General features: G+C 38.2%; 1 protein-coding gene across 7 annotated transcripts in view; it reads right to left on the bottom strand.

Moving 5' to 3' along the window:
* PPP1R12A (protein phosphatase 1 regulatory subunit 12A) overlaps positions 1 to 18,674 on the bottom strand; it is a 180,446-nt gene that overhangs the window by 142,972 nt on the left and 18,800 nt on the right. The gene's annotated exons all lie outside the window — the stretch shown is intronic.

Raw genomic sequence — 18,674 nt, 5'->3', positions numbered from 1 at the left:
TGAGTGGCGATACTGGGAGGGTAGAGGGAGAGTGGGTTGGAAAGAGGGAACTGATTACAAGGATCTATATGTGACCTCCTCCCTGGGGGACAGACAACAGAAAAGTGGGTGAAGGGAGACGTCGGAAAGGCAAGATATGACAAAATAATAATTTAAAAATTATCAAGGGCTCATAAGGGAGGGGGAGCGGGGGAAGGGAGGGGGAAAAATGAGGACCTGATGCCAGGGGGCTTAAGTGGAGAGCAAATGTTTTGATATTGATGAGGGCAATGAATGTACAAATGTGCTTTACACAACTGATGTTATATATGGATTGTGATAAGAGTCGTATGAGCTGCTAATAAAACGATTTTAAAAAATCCAAGAATTTCCTCATAGGGTCTCCAAGGCTCTCGCTTTTTTGAAGCACACTGACACATGTTTCTCCCATGGAGTAGCTACTATGTTTGAAATGATGATCTTTTTTGGTTAGAAGCCCAATGCTTTAACCACTGAAGCATCAGGGTGCCAAAATGTAAATAATGCATCTGAGGTACATCTGTTGCTGTTAGATACCAGCAAGTTGGTTCTATCCCATAGCAACCTTATGTATAAAAAGAACGAAACACTGTCCGGTCCTGAGCCATTCTCATGATTGTTTCTATGCCTGAGCACAATGATGCAGCCAAAGTGTCAACCCATCTCTTTGAGAGCCTTAATCTCCTGCAATGTCCCTCTATTTTACCAAACATGATGTCCGTCTCTAGGGACAGGTTCTCTCTCATGACAAACGTGTGTCTCCTGTCTTAAGTATGTAAGCTGATGTTCTAGCCATCCCTGCTCTCTAGGGCACACTTGGCCATATTTCTTTCGAGGCAGATTGGTCTGTCCTTTTAGCAGTCCATGGTACTTTCAGTATTCTTCTCCAGCACCACAATTCAAAACATCAATTCTTCTTTGGTCTTCCTTATCCAATGTACAACTTTCACATGCATACAAGGGGATAGCCCCATAAAAAAAACTGGAATTTTTTTCAAAGCATGTAAATATTTTTGCAAAACAACCCCATCACTTTCAAAGTACTCTCCATTACACTGAATACATTGGTCAAATCTGCTACTTCATTCTTGGAAACATTTTTTAAACTCATCTGTTTGGATGGCTGACAGCACCTACCTAGTTTTCTCCTTCACTTATCAAATCTCTGTCCTTTCATGTCCCTCTTCATTCATGGAAACAAAAAGAAGTCACATGGAACAAAGTCCAGTGAGTAAGGTGCATGGGACAAGAGAAGCATGCTGCTATTTTTGCCAAAAACTGGCACACTGTGTGAGTAGGTGCATTGTCGTGGGCAAAACTAGTCCCCCATCTGCCATAAATCAGGCCCTTTTTGTCGCACACTATTACGCTATCTTTTTAAAGCCTCTAAATAGAAAGCGTGAGTAACAGTCTGACCTGGTGGAATGAACTCCAAATGCACTATGAGTCAACATTTTTGTCCATTTGGGAAGTTAATGGACGTCCAGAATAAGGTTTGTCATCAATAGACATTTCACCATTTTTGAAATGAAAAAAACCACTCATATGCTTGAGTTTTTCCCATAGCACTGTCGTTGTAAGCTGTGTTCAACATCACAACATTTTCTGCAGCATTTTTCCAGGACAGGAAACAAATCTCACAACTGCATGCTGTTCTCTTAAATTGGCCATCACAAAATACGAGATTCGAATGAAACGGCTTTTATGAAGAAATTCACTTGGATCAGAGAGAACTTTCCCAGAAAACAGCATTTGGGTGCACTAACTTAGAGCTTTGCTCGAGGTTCGCCTAGTAGGAAAAATGAGTGCGAAAAATCTGCTCAGCAGAGTTTTCAGATGTACCCTGTATATATGTTGCAACAAGAAACATATGACTCAGTTCAAGAGCACCTTAGTCCTATAAGTAATATCCTTACTTTTCAGTACTTTAAAGAGGTCTTGTGTAGCAGATTTACTTAAGGCAACTAGTCTTTTATCTCTTGACTGCTGCTTCCATGAGTATTGACTATGGATCCAAACAAGGCAAAACCCTTGAAAAACTTCAACCTTTTCTGCATTGATCATGTTACTTATTGGTTCAATTGTGGATTTTGGTCTTCTTTACATTGAGTTGTACTCCATAATGAAAGCTGAAATCCTTGATTTTCATCAGAAAATGCTTTCAGCCTTCCTCACTTTCAGCAAGCAGGTTGTATCATCTGCCTCTGGCAGGTTGCTAATAAACCTTCCATCATTCCTGATACCATATTCTTCTTCATATAAGCCATCTTGTTTGATTGTTTGCTCAGTGAGGTGAGAGGCTATAACCCTGTTGCCCACCTTTACCTATTTTAAGCTATGCAGCATTCCCTTGTACTGTTTCCACAACTGCCTCTTGATCTACATAGTAGTTCTGCATGAGCACAATGAAGTGCTCTGAAATTCCCATTTACCCCAAGGTTTGATTCATACAGTTGAATGCCTTGGCATTGTCAATAAAACACAAGTAAACACCTTTCTGGTATTCTCTGCTTTCAGCCAAGATGCATCTGACATCAGGAATGATATCCCTTGTTCCACATCCTCTTCTGAATCTGGCCTGAACCTCTGTCGGCGCCCTATCAATGGATTGCTGCAACTTTTGTTGGATGATCTTCAGCCCTAATTTACTTGCATGTGATATCAATGGTATTGTTCTATAACTTTAACATTTTATTGGTTCACTTTTCTTTGTAATGGGTACAAATATGGTTCTCTTCCACTCAGTTGGCCAAGTAGCTGTCTTTCAAATTTCCTGACATAGACACTTAATCTGCTTGTTGAAACATTTCAATTGGTATTCAATCAATTCCTGCCCCTGTGTTTTGGCTAATGCTTTCAGTGCTGTTTGAATTTTTCTCTTCAGCATCACTGGTCTTGGCTCATATGCTACCTAGTGAAATGGTGGAATACCAACTATTTCTTTTTGGTACAGCGATTGTGAATTCTTTCTATCTTATTTGGATGTGTCCTGCATCATTCAATATTTTGTTCATAGAATCTTTGAATATTGCAACTCAGGGCTTAAATTTTTTCTTGAGTTCTTTCAGTTTAAGATATGCCAAGCATGTTCTTCCCTTTTGGTTTTCCAATTCCATGTCTTTGTAAATTTCATTATATTTTTATAATACATTTGGGTGCTAAAATTATGTCTGTACTCAACTGACAATGATTGACAATATTTGCATAGTACAGATAAGACTAGAGTAGAACAGACTCTCATTTCTAGCAGGCAATGAAACTGGTATAATCCTTTGAGGCCAATTGAAATAATGCTTACAAGAAGAAGTTTAAAAAAAAAAATCTCCCAGTGCGAGATGAAAGTAAAAGGAAGCAGAGGAAAGAACAATGAGGCAAAAGGGCATTTATAGAGATCTAAACACAGGCATTTACATATATTTATATAAAACAATAGGCAAATAGCTCTATGTACATACATTTATATATTAAGTATTAAGGTAGCAGACACACATTGGGCCTCTACTCAAGTACTCCCTCAACACAACACTTTGTTCTAATAACCTGGCATTCTGTGACGCTCACCTTCCTGACACAATTGCTGAAGACAAAAATGGGTGCATAAGCAAATGTGGTGAAGAAAGCTGAGGGTGCCCGGCTATCAACTGATAAAGCATCTGGGGTCTTAAAGGCCTGAAGATAAACAAGTGACATCTAGTTGAGAAGCAATAAAGTCCACATGGAAGAAGCACATCAGTCTGTGTGATCTTGAGGTGTCGATGGGATCAGGTATCAGACACCTAAGACCCAAAACAAAACAAAAAATCATATCGATGTGAATGAGAGGAGGGCAGAGTGGAGACCCAAAGCCCATCTGTAGTCAATGGGACATCTCTTGTCAGAAGGGCCACAAGGACGAGAGACGAGCCAATCAGGGTGCAGTATAACACCGACAAAACACACAACTTTCCTCTAGTTCTTTAGTGCTTCCCCCCACTCCCCGCCCCTCACTATCATGATGCCAATTCTATCTTACAAATCTGGATAGACCAGAGCATGTACATGGGTACAGATAAGAGCTGGAAACATAGGGAATCCAAGGCAGATAAACCTATCAAGATCAATAATGAGTAGCGATACCAGGAGGGGAAGGGGAAGCAGGGAGGAGAAAGGGAGAACTGATCACAACGACCGATCTCCATATAGTCCCCTCCCAAGGGGGGCCGAAAACAGAAAAGTGGGTGAAGGGAGACATCGTTGAGTGTAAGATATGAAAAAACAATAACATCAATTTTCAAGGGAAGGGAAAAAAATCAAGAGCTGATACCAAGGGCTCAAGTTGAAAGAAAATGTTTAGAAAATGATGATGGCAACCAATGTACAAAGTGCTTGACACAATGGATGTATATATGGATTGTGATAAGAGCTGTATGAGCCCCCAAAATGATTTGGGGAAAAAAATCCCCCAGTATGACCATAAAGATTCAATTCTGAAAATGTAACTGAAAGAACCCTTATGCAACAAGATGCCTATCAAAGCACTAATGCCAAAATATGTGGGCAATCAATACATACTTGTTGAATGAATGAGTGTGTTATGAATACCTAGAAACAAAATTAGAATGGCAAAATAAAAGAAACTTCTGAATATTATTTAAGGGTTAAAAACTAAGAAGAAGCCACCTATGATACACAAATAAAGGAAATGAATTAGTATAAGAAAAAAAGTAAGAAGAAGCTATATGGTGAGTACATTAAATATTTGTGTTTATAGTATGAACACAAGTAGGATTGGGGTATCCCCCGCAAATGGATTTTACCCCCCAAAACTATGTATTTAATTTTTTTTACAAAGCACAGGAGAAAAACCCACAGGGGTCACTATGAGTCAGAATTGATTGGAGGGCAGCAAGTTTTTGTTTATTTTAAAAGGGATGGTCATGAGGTTGCTTGTTTACAGTAGGAGTGAAAACCAGGCAACACATCATTTTCTTTTGTTTGTTAGATCTCAGCTAGGAATATGAAAGTACTATCAGTTATGATTTTAGGTCACAAATATATTGGGGCACCTGGGAATGTGCATGTGAGATGATTAAATTTTTAGCTACTGTGCTCATGACCCCTAGTGACTGTGAAAGTACGATCAGTACTGATATTAGGTTACAAATATATTGGGGGGAGGGGGGTACCTGATTAGCCAAAGATATCTAGCCTATCTCAAATTCAGTGTCATCAAGTTGATTCCGATTCATAGTGGCCGTATATTAACAATTAATTTAAAAATTAAAAGAAACAAAGTAGAAATTTGAAAGTCAGGTATTATATTTCCTTGGGAAAAGTTAAGGCCATGAAGTTTATAGAAAGAGCAAATGACTACAAAGGAAGATAAAGAGCATTCCATAAATGTCAATTTTGTTGTTGGGTGCTGTCAAACTGATTGTGACTCTGAGACCTCACAGAGACCCTCTATAACACACAGAACTGCCCAATTGGGTTTCTCAATTTGTAATCTTTATGAAGCACATCACCAGGTCTTGTCTATTGCGGTGTCACTGACGTGGAGTCAAACCACCGTGCCAGTAGGGCTTCATAGGGTGGGCATGTAACCTAATATAATTATTGTACATGGAAACAAGGACAATCAAAGAAGATGGAAAAATATATAGGATGGAATCTACAAGAAGCATCAAAAGAAGATGGTAGGAATACACCAAGTTGCTGTACCAAAAAGAACAGTTGGCATTCAACCACTTCGAGACGTAGAATACGATAGTACTGAAGGTAGAAGTCCAACCTGCACTGAAGGCACTAGTGAAAAAACAAGGCTCTGGAAATTGAAGGCATTCCAATGGATATGTTTCAACAAACTGATAAGGCAAAGCCCTCAGTCACCTAGGCTAAGAAATTTGTAAGACAGCTCCCTGGCCAATCATCTAGAAGAGATCCGTATTTGCACCCTTTCCAAAGAAAGGTGACCCAAAAGACTTATAAACTATAGATAAAATATTATTAGTATCACATGTACCGCATATACTCATGTATAAGCCGAGTTTTTCCGCACTTTATGCAGTTTTTGTGGTAAAATTAAGTGCCTTGGCTGATGTTTGGTTTGGCTTATACTCGAGTATATACGGTAAGTAAAATTTTTCTGAAGATCATGCAACCACAGTTGCAGCAATACATTGACAGAGCTTCCAGAAATTCAGACCAGATTCAAAAGAGAACATGAACACAGGAAATATCATTGTTTAAGTCAGATGGATCTTGGCAGAAAGCAAATACCAGAAAGATGTTTACTGACTATGTAAAGGCATTCAACTGTGTGGATCATAACAAATTAAGGACCACACTGAGAAGAAAGGGAATTCCAAAGCACTTCATTGTGCTCGTGAAGAATCCGTACATGGATCAAAAGAAAGTTGTGCAAATAAAACAAGAACATATTATATGGTTTAAAATCAAGAAAGGTGTGTCAGGATTGTATCCTCTCACCACACTTGTTCAATCTGTATGCTGAGCAAATAATCTGAGATGTTGGACTACATGATGAAGAATACAGCATCAGGATCAGAGGAAGGCTTATGACAACAACCAATGCTAGACAGATGACACAACCTTGCTTACTAAAAAGTGAGTAGGACTTCAAGCACTTTCTGATGAAATTCAAGGACTGACACTGTCATTATGGATTACGACTCCTCACTGTAACGAAAACCGAAACATTTAAAACTGGACCAATCATGATAGCATCATATTATCATGATACATGATAACATCATAATAGAGAAACATGGAAAATGGTAAAGGATATTCTCTTGCTTAGATCCACAATCAATGCTCATGGAAACAGCAGTCAAGAGATCAAATGACACATGCATTGGGTAAATCTGTTGCACAAGGCCTCTTTAAAGTTAGAGCAAAATTGTCACTTTGAGGACTACGGTGAGACTGGCCCACGCCATGGCATTTTTAACAGCCTCTATCGTGTAAGAAAGGAAATGAACAGGAAGATTGAAGATGAATCAATGCTTCTGAATTATGGTGTTGGCGAAGAATATTTTAAGTATCAGAGATTGTCAAAAGAACAAACAAATATGTCAAGACAGTCCAGCTAGAGATTTTGATTCACATACTTTGGGCATGTTATCAGAAGACACCAGTACCTGGAAAGAGGCATCATACTCAGTAAGCGGATGGTAGTGAAAAAGAGGGAGATCTTCAAAGAGATAGATTCAGTGCCTCCCAAAATGGGCTCAAACGTAATCATTGTGAGGATGGCACAGTGGTGCGCTGTGTTTCCTTCTGTTGTACACAGGAGTGCTATGAGGTGGAACTGACTTGGCAAAACCAAAACAAATTTCCTATCATTTCAAATCTAAATAAACTTATATATATATTTTATTGTGTTCAAGTTAATAATGGTTAACAGTATCTTAAATGGAGGGACCTTTATTATTAACCTACAAAGGAATCAGATTTCTTAATACCATACATTGCTTTTTTTTTTTAAGCAAAAGGGAAGAAATGTATTGGAGCTCATACGGAAACCCTAGAGGAGCCCAGCATCCCCTACTGTGTGGGCACGCTCAGCAAAGGGTTAAACTGTTCACTGTGCCCCATGTCCCAGAGGGACTCCTCTTGAGCCGAGAAAGCCCCACCCCCACCTCAGGTGGGGACAATACCATAAATTTCTTAAAGAATGAAAGTTCTGCCATATAAATGACTCTTTGTCCAGGAATGGAAATGTTGACTCAGGCTATTAACTCATACTGGGTTTTTGCCTATACAGAGCTTTATTTAAGCAGATTAAATTCTGTAGTGTCTTACCCAAAAAAAGAGTGAAGAATCTTCCCTGAAAGTTCACTTCTACTTAAAATTCACTTTGCTCTGTTTAATTTACCTTCAAATAACATACTGTTAGTAGTACTGCATATATGTTAACTACCTTAGACTAAGGCATCAGTCCTACTTTTTTTCCAAAATAGGAAAAGTGCAGATAATAATAGAGAAACAAAAACAGATGCTTTGGGATTTTTGTTTTTATCGAAACTAGGAACTGCTTTTCTTGTACTCTTTAATTTTGTATCTGTCATCCAAAGTCTTGTAAAACATTGAAGTTCTAATCGTGGAACCGGAATCCAATAAAAACAAACAGGCGTTTAGTAATGGAAAAAATGAGAACACAAGAGCAGAAGCTAGCAGAAAAGCAGGTATATGATTTGTATGTTCTAACTGAAAATGAAACAGAACTATCTCAGAAGGCTTTTGTACCATGTCTTTTGACAAGCTACATTTAAAAAAGGGTAATGGAGAAAAATTACTGGCATGAGCCCCATGATCTGCTAGATCTGTGTTGTTCTCTAGTCATAACATTTTTTGAGGTATTCAGAATCAAGGGTTGATAATGTAAAAATTTACCATCTCATAAGGATCCTAAAATATATGCGCCAAACAGCACCTACAATCATAAATAGTGGATGTATGGAGTGTGATAAGAGTTGTACGAGCCCCCAATAAAATTATTTTTTTTTTAAATCATAAATAGTGAGACCTGGCACTGTAGAACATGCTAGTTCAGAAAAATTTAAACCTAAGTATTCTCTATGTCTTGTCCAGAAAGTTTACCTTTAGGAAAGCATTGACTTAGCAGATCTGCTCTGGCCTATCAATGGTCCTTCTTATAAAATAACCACCAGGGACTCCAGAGGATACCATGGAGATAGAATCTGATAACAGTGGATGGTAGTTGAAAGCCACTACAAGCATACTTGTTAGGAGAAAGTTTTTATGTTAAGCTGCCCAGATTCGACTCTCAGCTCTGCAATTCATAAGCTTTGTTGTGATTTTAAAGAACCCTATTAACACAGGAGGTTAAGTGTTGGACATTTTAGAAAGGTTGGCAGTTCAAACCCATCATCCACGTTGTGGAAGAAAGATGAGGCTGTCTGCTTTTGTAAAGATTTACAGCCTCAGAAGCCTTAGGAACAGTTCTGTTCTGCCCTGTAGGCTTGGTATAAGAGCCCTGGTGGGGCAGTGGTTATGGGTTGGGCTGCGATCTGTGTGGTTGGCAGTTCCACACTACCATCAGCTCCACAGGAGAAAGACTGGGCTTTCTATTGCCATAAACAGTCACAGTCTTGGAAACCCATAGCAGGGTCACTATGAGTCAGCACTGACTTGATGACAGTTTGGTTTGGTTTGGAGGGCTGCTATGATTTAGGACTGATCCAGTGGCAGTGGGTTGGTTTTGTGATTTTGCAGTCAAAACTATACTTCATTTCCTTGAGTACATGGAACAATATTATCTCGTAGAATTGTAATATAGTTCCTTGAAACAGTATCTCTTGTATAGTTAAATATTAACCCATAAGTATTCCTATTTATTATTCTAACCACAGTCCCTCTGAAGCAGAGAGACAATGAATCCAAGAAGCTAATCCTCACACAAAGAATTTGTTATGCGAGGGGTTAACACCCCCTCCCCACCATCAAAAACAACAACAACAGAAAAAAGCTCTGCTGGGTAACCTGCTAGGTGAACATTGAGCAACTCATTCTGAGTTAGTGCACCCAGTGGCATCACCTGGGAAGGTTCTCTCTGGTCACATTGAATTTTTTTGTAAAAGCAGTTTCACTCGAACCGTGTTTTTTGTGATGGGCAACTTAAGAGAACAGCGTACGGCTGTAAAATTTTCTTTCCTGCTGGGGAAAAAATGTCACAGAAACTGTTGTGATGTTGAACACAGCTTACAAGGACAGTGCTATGGGAAAACCTCAAGTGTACGAGTGGTTTTCTCATTTCAAAAAAGGTGAAACATCAATCGATGATGAACCTCGTTCCATCAACCTCCTAAATGGACAGAAATGTCAACTCAGTGCATTTGGAGTCCATTCCACCAGGTCAACTTATAGTCCTTAGTTTACTTTATTGTTAAAAAATGTTTTATCATTGTACAAATTAGGATCTTATGTCCAAAGCTTGCTATGATTTACCCTTCCAGCCTCTTTTGACATATCATTCTGTTTTTTAAAAACAAATATCTTTTGCATCCCAGACCCTGATTCTATTTCCATCACTTTGGTGCACTTCCTCCCTAACAGCCTCAATTCTCTTCAGTGTATTTTAATACTGTATGAAATTCTGACAAAATCTGTTTAAGCTTAACAGAACATCTCTGTTAAGGATTGGGTCATGTCCCTCTAAAATACATGCTGTTAAATCCCAACCTCTACACTTGTAGAGAAAAGAGCTTTAGTGGCTGGCTGGTGATGTGGCTAACTGCAGGGCAGCTAACAGAGGTCAGTTGTTGGAGCACACCAGAAGCAGCAGCAGAAGAAAAGACCTGGTGACAGGCTCTCATAGACTACAAAACCAAACTCACTGCCATCGAGTTGATGCTGACTCATAGTGACCCTATATAGAGATAATAGCCCTGGAAATCCTATGGGGAAAGGCCTACTCCGTCCTACAAAGTCAGTAAGAGTGAGAAGCCCCTGGATGGCACATGACAGCAATACTGTACATGCAAACCCATTTTTGGGGATAAGGGTTTTGTGTGTGTGAATGTGTGTGTGTTAATAAAGGTACATCAGTGTAGGATAGGTCTCAAACCATCATTTTCGGAAAGGGGGAACAGATTAGGCAAAGCAGCACAAGTATCACGACACATAAAAGTCCCCAAAAGCAGAAGCGTAAAAGAGACAAGGACCTTCCCCCTGAGAGGAAAAAACCTTCCCCCAAAGCAGGTGCCTGAATTTGGACATCTAGCCTCCTAAGCAATAAGGAAAGAAATTTCTGCTTGTTACACTACCCACATGTGGCATAACTGTTACACTAGCACCAGCAAACTAAAACCTAAGATCAAACATACTCCTAATGGGCAAGATAATTATCTTATTTTTCCCTTAATATGCACAGTCACATTTGTAGAACACCAGATGATTTATTGAATAAAAAGATCTTGAGAAAAAAAAATTGCATCTGAACTATTAGAATAGCTTCTGGAACTGGCTTGCATAAGCCACTCCTTCCCCTTCCCACATTCCAATAAGCTCTGCATACAGCAATGATCTTTTTTAAAGGTAAATCTGACCCCATTAAGGTAATTAAAACCCTCCAATAAAAATTGCCTAGCAAAGCCTCCTGACTTCTACTAGATCAGACTCAAGCCTCCTTGAACTATTCTGCACCTCACTCATGATGTTCCGTCATAGCGGCCTTCTTCCAGCTCCTTTAAGGGGCTCTGCTTATATATTGCCTTGAATCTACTTCTCCACTCTCTATTACCACCTCTCCATCCCGTTACACATATTGAGCCTTCAATTCTAATGTCATTTATTATTTCCTACAGATGTCATTCAAACTCGCAAAACCTTTTGCTCCTTATACTTTTTAACTTTTACTTTAACACTTTTCCTTCAAAACACTTAGCACAACTTACTCACTACCACTGAGTGGATTCTTTCTCCTGTGGACTGGCTAGTGGTTTTGAACTGCTGATTTCACTGTTAGCAGTCCAATGTAACCCCTCAGCCACCAAAACGTTGACATTCTTCAAAGTCTAGAACTGAATTCACCTCATGGCCAAACTTTGAGCCCAAAGACAGACAGGCCTAGGTCAGCAGTTCAAAACAACCAGTTGCTCCAGGGGAGAAAGCATTCTACTCCTGTAAAGAATTACAGTATCAGAAAACCAAAAGGGGAATTTCTAACCTGTCTAATAGCTTCACTAGGAGTCAGAATCAACTTGATAGCAATGCGTTGTTGTTGTTGTTGTTGTTTTAAACAGATACTTGTGGAAGAAAGATGTGGCAGTCTGCTTTAAAAAAGTCTCTTAATGCCTTAAGAGACCTGGAAAAACCTATGGGTCAGTTCCACATTGTCTTATCGGGTCACACTGTAGCAGGAATCAGTTCAATAAAAAATGGGTTTGTTTTGCTGTTGTTGTCTTGATGCCTATTCTTTTACTAATACCACATTATCTTAATTATTGTGGCTTCATAAATAACTTAATATCTATTAGAGTAAGTCCTCTCACCTTGTTCTTTGTAAAGATTAACTTGACTCTTCCTGTCATTTAACTATCATTTTGTCATTCACACACACACACACAAACTGGGATTTTGGTTGAGCTTCTACTAATTTTTTGATTGGCTGAGGAAAACTGACATCAACGATACTGAATCATCCAAACCACAATTTATTTAGCTCAACAATTCTCAAAGACCCTTGCAGGGACAAAATGAGGTTAACATTTTTATTCTATCACAAATACATAGTTTTCCTTTGTCTATATGATGTGGAAATCCCAAAACACTTAGCTGTGCTATGAGAAATCTGTACATAAATTAACAGGCAGCTGTTCACACAAAACAAGGGGAAGAAGCATGTGATTCAAAATTGGAAAAGACATGTGACAAGGTTGTACTCTTTCTCCTTATTCAATTTGTATGCTGAATAATTTTTTAAAAACAGGTTATATCAAGAACATGATTTTAGGATTGATGGAACGGAGTAATAGTTGCCTGCTTTAAGATATACAGCTGATATAATGATATGTAGATGGCACAATCTTGCTTGGCAAAAATGAAGATGACAGTATTATAGAAGAAATGTCAAAGAATACAATCTTCAGTGTGTATTACACTTTAATGTGATGAAAGCACAAAACTTGACCAATCCATAACATCTTGATAAATGGATATAAAACTGAAAGTTGTCATGGAAGCAGTAGTCAAAAAACCAAACGATATGCTGGATTTGGCAAATGTGGTTGCTACTGTTACTAGGTGCCACTGAGTCAGTTCTGACCGACAGCAACCCTATGCACAACAATGAACACTGCAATGTCCTACACCATCCTTACAATTGTGCCTCCGCCACTGAGGCAGCCATGATGTCTAGACAACATCAAAGCAGTTAACTTCGTTGAGGGCCTTCCTTTTTCCTCTGCTCGTCCACTTTACCAAGTGGACTGTTTCACTTCTCCAGGGACTAGTTTCTCCTGACAATCTACCCAAAATATGTAAGACGGGGTAAAAATGCTACCCAGAACAACAATAACAATAAATTAAATGCAACCCACTGCCACCAAGTTGATTCTCTGACACAAAGCGAATCTGTATACAGTTCCCAAGGCTGTAAATCTATATATGAGCAGACAGCTTCATCTCTTTTCCTGAGGAGGAGCTGGTGGGTTTGATGACAACACTTCAGTTTGCTAACTTAGGGCATATCACAGAAGATGTAGTAATGTAGATTGAGATGGACTGTTCCAATAGCCACAATGAGGAACTCAAACACACCAACAGTCATGAATATAGCAAAGGATCAGGCAACAAAAACAGAATTATGTGTGGTATCCTACCAATTACTCTGCAAGGGATAACATTAGAAGGTCCTAGATAAAGTGGTAGAAAATGCAGAAAGTTCAAAATCATAAAAGAAAAGACTCAGCTTACTTGGCAGATAAAGATAGTGTAACCCCCCTAAAACTCTGGCCCTAAGTCACCCTGAAGGTCTGGAAAAGAACTCACACTCATGGCTCAATCTTCAGCCAAAGAAGACAAGTCTATATAGGAAACAAGACACCAGGAAGGGGTAAGAACATAGAGGGGATTGCCCCCCTGCCCCCCTAAAAAAACTGGAATTTCCCCCCAAAGCTATGTGTTTAAATTATTTTTACAAAACAACCTTATCACCTTCAAAGTGCTCTCCATTACACTTCATACATTTGTCAAATCTGCAATTCCATTCTTGGAAACATTTTTCAAACTCATCTGTTTGGATGGCTGACAGCAACCCCCTCATTTTTTTTCTTCAGCTCTTCTAAGTCATCAAATCTCTGTCCTTTCGTGTCCCTCTTCATTCTCGGAAACACAAAGAAGTTTCACAGAGAGGTCAAGTGAGTAAAATGTGTGGGGCAAGAGAAGCATGCTGGTTTTTGCCCAAAACTGGCACAATGAGATGGATGGGTGACCAGGTGCATTGTTGTGGTAGCAAAACCAATCCCTTCTGCCATAAATCAGGCTTTTTTTGTTGCACACTGTTACACTATCTTTTCAGAACCTCTCAGTAGAAACTTTGACTAACAGTCTGATCTAGTGGAATGAATTCCAAATGCACGGAGTTGACATTTTCATCCTTTTGGAAATTTAATGGACATCCAGAACCAATCAATGTTTCATCTTTTTAGAAACGAGAAAACCACTCAGACACTTGAGTTTTTCCCATAGTGCTGTGCTCAACATGACAACAGTTTCTGTGGTATTTTCCCCAAGCAGGAAACAAAATTCCACAGCCACATGCTGTTCACTGAAATCAGCCATCACAAAAAAAAGAGGTTCGAGTTAAGCTGCTTTTACAAAAAAACACTGTGAATAGAGAGAACCTTCCCAGGCAACGGCTCTGGGTGCACTAACTCGAAGCTAGTTGCTTGATGCTCCCCTACTATGAAAGCTCCCTTTGCTCAGCACATTTGTTTTTTGGGGGACACCCCCTCATATTAGAATAATCAGCCATTTGTGATAAAAAAGGGAAACATTTACATCAGGGCTAGTTCCAAAGGATTAAGAAGAGAAATTGAAACAGAAAACACAAGGAGGAAGTGGGCTGTGATGTTACATTGTGAGGCCTGCAATCTATGAGATGAAACAAAATGTGCAAGAATTGTTGGATGGAAAACGATTCTGCTCCATAAACTTGTATCCAACTCACATTAAAATTAAAAAATATATATGTGTGTGATACCACAATAGACTACATGTGGAAATCAAGCATTCTTTTAATGTTCTAAAAATGCAACTCAGTGCCATTTCATTGTGTATGTCTTGTTTGCAAAATTTGCTTATTTTCATAAACATGTAATACATATTGAAATGTAAGATTTTAGTATAAATTATAAATATTTAAATTTTTGAGGCTTTATTTTCTAATTTGGTAAATAATGATAGTTAACATATAAAAAGCTACCTAGGTACCCTTTTTTAACATTAAAATAACAACAAAATAAAAATTATTTTGAGATAATTACACACTCAGCTGTAGTTGTTAAGTAACACAGTGACTTCACTCAGATTTCCCCCATGATGAGATCTTGGGAAACTACTTTTAGAGAACAAAGATATTGACTTTGATGTAATCCACCTTTCTTACTCTGATTTCCTCGGGATTTGTTGTTCTCATCCTCAGTATCTTTAACAGTATATAGAGTGCCCTGAGACCAAGAAGTTTGGGAGCACTGATTTAAGATTTAACATTTGCTTGTTGTGCTTTAGTTGTTATATTATTAATTTATTTAATTGAAATTTGCACCTTTTTAAACTTGCTCTTTTGCATTAGGTAAACTGCTCCAAAAGACCTTTTTTTTTTTTAAAAAAAAAATCATTTTATTGGGGGCTCGTACAACTTTTTTTTTTGGGGGGGGGGCTCGTACAACTCAACACAATCCATACACTGGTTGAATCAGGCATGTTTGTACATATGTTGCCTTCATTCTTTTCTAGACATTTACTTTCTATTGAGCCCTTGGTATCAGCTCCTCTTCCCCCCACCCTCATAACCCCCTGGTAGATTGTATATTATTTTCATCTCTCACACCTACCGCTGTCTCCCTTCCCCCATGTTTTCTGTTGTTCTTCCCCCTGTAGAGGGGTATATGGTTATGTGCCGATCATTGTGATCGGTTCCTTCCTCTCCCCTGTCCCCCAACCTTTATCACTATTCCCACTCCTATTCCTGGATTCTGTGTGTCGTGAGCTCTCATCTCTAATCTATACCTGTGTACGCGTCAAAAGATCTCTTTAAAAGTGCTAAAGAGCATCGATGTCACTTTGAGGACTTAGATGTACCCAACTCAGGCATGATCATTTTAATCTCCATTTACAGATGTAAATATTGGACAATAAAGAAAGGCTGATGAAGAATTGAGCCTTTGAATTATGCTGTTGGCAAAAATACTGAATATACCATGAACTGACAGAAGAACAAGACATCTGTACTGAGAGAAACACAGCCAAATGCTCCTTAGAAGGATGCTGAGACACATGTCACTGCTGTGCACATGTCTTCGTGAACTACTAAACCTTGGAGAAAGACATAATGCTCAGTAAAGTACAGTACTTTAAAATAGAAAGAGATCCTCAACAGAGGCGACAACAGTGGGCTCAAACATATTATGAATTATGAGCATGGCTCACAAAACTGGGCAATGTTTTGTTGTGCTTAGGATCCCCTGAGTGGGAAATAATAGCAGCAGCAACAACTATAAGCGTACCTTATTAATTCTACTCTTTTACCTCCAGATCCCTTAAAAAATACATAAATACAGGTAGAGTAGGTATGTTTACTCCAAGGAATCAGGCTCCACCTGCCACTGTTGATGACATAACGTGCCAGAAGAATAACCTGAAGGTTGACAACTGGTCCTTTTCCTGAGAACTTGGTGTTCAAAATCACAACAGGAATAGCTCTACATAATCAGATCAGGAAATAAACTCAGATCAGGCAAGTTTGTGGCTGAAAATTCCTCCTTTTTGCGTGTGTTTATGACCCCCTCCCCCTCCAGGGAGAGAGAGGGAGAGAGGGAAAAGGAGAGAGAGGGAAAGAGAGAAATAGATTTGGAATACAGGATTGGTTTATATAGAGTCATTACGGAGTAACAGAAAGGCACTAACTGGGAAAAAATATGTAAATTTTTTAATAGGTAAAAACAGTAGACAAGTAGATTAGGTATCACTAATACTTAAAAATTAGACATATTTTATATATAAATATATAACATTAAAACATACGTATTTTGAAGTGTAAACTCACCGCTATCCAATTCCAACTCATAGAGAACCTATATAGGGTTCTGAGACTAAATATTTACAAAAGCAGATACTTATTGTTCCCCTATGGGGTGACTATAGGCTAGCAGCCCAACACTTAACTCACTGCACCACCAGTGCTCTCTACTAACCTGTACTCAGCTCTTTTTAATGTAGAACTTTACATCAACACCCACCAGAGTTTCATTTTAAGAATTAAAGCTTACTTTTCATATTATCTTTTCTAAGTTCTCTCTGCTCCTAAAGAGGCTGGGTCATGATTAAGAACACAAAGGACCACCACTATACTGGGTTTGGAATACTTCCCTATGTTATTAATCCACTGGCGGACAGGCTGATTTGTATATCATGGTGGATACAGTGCTAATCCACTTAATCTTGCCTAAATTCACACCAGCTTTGTCACCTTCACCACAAAGATGTAACAAGATCCTTTTCAAGAGTTTTAGTTAAGAAAAAAAAAAAAGGATAGGTCAACATAATCTGTTTTCAGATAACTTAAATTGGTATCTAGCGAACAATACAATTTCTCTGTTTAATAATGGATATTAAAATTTTATCATTCAGAGTAGCAGACCATTTTAAACAACCATACAGGTAAATAAAAGACCTTGCAATCAGTCGCCTTTCTTTTTTGTATTCTTGCTTTAGTTTTTAACTTTTTTTAAAGCCCTCCTCATGATTTTCAAATCTAAATCAGAAAATTTATGTATAACTCTGGGCTTCAGCACTCCTGATTCCATTCTTAGAGATTTGTGGCCATTTCTTACAGTTCACTCTACGACAGTTAATTTGTTGTAAAATATCTTCTATTTATATAAGAGGGTAAAGATATAAATCATCACATAAAAATTGCTTTTCTAGATCTTTCCCCCAAATCTTTCCTACTAAAATTGTTTGAATTTCTATAACCCAAATTTCATCATTTAAAACATTCTTAACTCTCAAAATGATTAGACTTTTTGGAAATTATGCTTATCTTTTCTCTGAGCTTTTTAAGAGCAAAAGCTTTAAAATACAACTAGCATTTTCAAAAACTCCTTTTTCTTACTTGTTCAAAATTTCCTCCCAAGGTTTTTACCACATTGCCAATCTTTCCCCCACCACTCCAGAAACAAATTGACATCAGCTTTTTTGAGTGGCCAAAAACTATATTTAATCTTTAAATATTGTATTTAATCTTTAAATATTGCTGCAATTACCCATTTGAGCAATTTTATCCAGTTCACACTCATGTTCCTTGTTTTCTATGCTTGTTATTAACATATTCAAAGATAATTTCAAAATGTGCTCCCTTTCCCTCTAAAACAAGTGTTGACAACTGAGGCAAAATTCTTTATATTTTTCCCCCTATACAATTAAATTTCCCTCAGAAATGGGACTGCATCCATGCATAATCTCTTGCAAGTAACTTTCTTTTATCATCTAAGTGATTTTTAAAAGATAAAAATTTATATACTATCAGTCCATTGTACATGTACACATAAAACAAATAAACATAGCTTCCACACACAAAATTAGCTCTAAATGTCAAGGGTGAACTAAAAGAGAAAAAAAATACCCTGTTCACTTAGGAGTCACTTAATATATAACAAGTATTTCCTGTTTTTAGCAGACACAAGCTCTGAAAAACAAACTCTCACCTCCCATTTATTTTAAGCAATCAGCAACATGTAGGTTACTACTACCACTACTCCTTTATGTTCAGCAACTGTTTTGTGCTCCCTTCTTCCCCATCTCCCTGCCACCCCCAACCAGTAATAACAAATGTAAACCTGGTTCTACTTAGAAGTTCCTAATTTTTCTAAACTAAAAGGCACAGAAAAATACAAAATTTTGCCTATATATAT

The sequence above is a fragment of the Echinops telfairi genome, unplaced genomic scaffold (genome assembly GCF_000313985.2).
Source record: "Echinops telfairi isolate 266 unplaced genomic scaffold, ASM31398v2 ScPeMD7_2;HRSCAF=8, whole genome shotgun sequence".
NCBI classification, from domain to species: Eukaryota; Metazoa; Chordata; class Mammalia; order Afrosoricida; family Tenrecidae; genus Echinops; species Echinops telfairi.
This window is presented reverse-complemented; position numbering and strand designations above follow the sequence as displayed.